The 1,793-nt window shown below is 40.8% G+C and overlaps 1 pseudogene; it reads left to right on the plus strand.

The window, feature by feature from the left end:
- The first annotated feature begins 1,248 nt into the window (after nt 1-1,248).
- Nucleotides 1,249-1,419, plus strand: LOC118975459 (uncharacterized; annotated as a pseudogene).
- The last annotated feature ends 374 nt before the right edge of the window (nt 1,420-1,793 follow it).

Consider the following 1,793-nt stretch of genomic DNA (forward strand, 5'->3'; position numbering starts at 1 on the left):
GATCTAAGACCACCTAAGGAAAGATAATTACAACACGTGACAGAAAAGGGCTAAGCTATTTTTGTATCAGGAATGCCTACAAATCAATAAAGAAAAGTTCAGGGCCACAGTTAAATGGTGTTGAAGGGCTATGAAGAGTTACTGTGTTCATCTAGGTCCACTGAGAAGTAGGTATGAAGACAGGATTACATGCGCAGGGGGAAATGCACCGGAGAGGAAAGGAGGGAGTGGGCAGAGGCCGGGACAGGCCTCAGAGCATCATGAGTCTGATGCTCAGTGAAGGAGAGAGGAAAGGAAGTTTGAATGTAGGTCTCCTGAACCCTGATGTAGTGTAGGGGGAGCTTCTGCTGGGAGTTCTTGAGCGAGAGTCGCCATCCGAGGAGTCCCGAGGAATAGGCCTGCCTTACCGAGTTCTTGGCTGGGAGCAGAGGACAACAGCTGGGGCCTTGGTCAGTCCCACCCCTGGAGTTGGAGGTCATCAAGAGACAGTGTTCTTCTGGTCACCAGTGCTGACTCAAAGATGTTAACCACATTAAGAGATGGACAGCTTTCCTCATGATAAATGGGTTTCAAGATAACACAATGACAAATATTCTTTTTGTTTATACAGATAAAAAGAGTAAAACTATTGGACAATACATTCACAGAGATTAGGAAAACAGCACTCTCATCGCCCAGTTATAACAATGTATAACCTTCCCAGAGGCCATTTCCTTATCTCTAAAAATCACAAATGCATGTATATGCCTGAGGCCCAGCAATCCTGTCTTTCTGATACTTCTCATAGATACACTCTTACACGCACAGGTACAGAGTGCTATGTCCCAAGATATTTACTTAAGCAAAAATTGTAATTGTGATAGATTGGAGACAAATGCCCATCAGTAAGGAACCAATTACATAAACTATGTCTAGCTATAAAATTAAATATGTGCCTTTAAAATAATGAGGCATGTAATGATGAGGTACACTATATAAGATAAGAAGTTTAAGTTAAAAAGATGCAAAATAATGGTAAAATGTGCTAACATTTGTGTTTCAAATAAGAAAGAGTGCTATATACACACAACACTTGTATCTCTGGAAGGTCAAGTGAAGAATGATTGACAGTGTCTGCCCCAGGGGCACACCCAGTGGGGGAACATCAGGAGGCAGGGAGGAGAGGGAGACTTCGCTTTTCACTCTTCCTTTTAGTTTTCTCCAAATGTTTTATCATGAGTGTATATGCCTCATAAAAATTAACAGTTGAGCTTTGTGCAGTGGCAGTATCGTAGCCAATGAGGTTTATCGGAGGTGCGATTATTGCTAATTGAAAACATTAACAATTAAAAAATAAATAATAAGAAAAAAAAGCACCTTTCCCTTTGTCACCTACAGCCACGATTTATCAAATCCATTTCTTAGCATCCCATTATATGGACATACGATATGTGCTCGGCTGGCATTGGTGCATATTATTAAATTGAGGAAGAGGAGAACTGAAATGTTTTGCAGCTACGTGGAACCGTGTGCTGGGACAACTTTTGCTATTTTGGGCAGATTTGCCTTTCCGCAGAATCTGCCCTATAATGAACAGTGCTGTGACAATCTAGAGAGAAACTCAGTACAGTGTTATAATTAAGTTCTGGGGCACGGTTTCGAGCTTTCATTTACCACTTTGCAAAATATATTTTTGAAAACAAAGCCAAACTCCGGTTTCTCTAGGTCACACGCTAGTGTGAAGAATGCAATGTGACAAACTTCTACCATTTCCAAGGAAAATCAGAATAAGAAACATTATTTTTTAAAGGGAT

The sequence above is a fragment of the Sturnira hondurensis genome, unplaced genomic scaffold (genome assembly GCF_014824575.4).
Source record: "Sturnira hondurensis isolate 20B ecotype Veracruz unplaced genomic scaffold, ASM1482457v3 Scaffold0001509, whole genome shotgun sequence".
NCBI lineage: Eukaryota > Metazoa > Chordata > Mammalia > Chiroptera > Phyllostomidae > Sturnira > Sturnira hondurensis.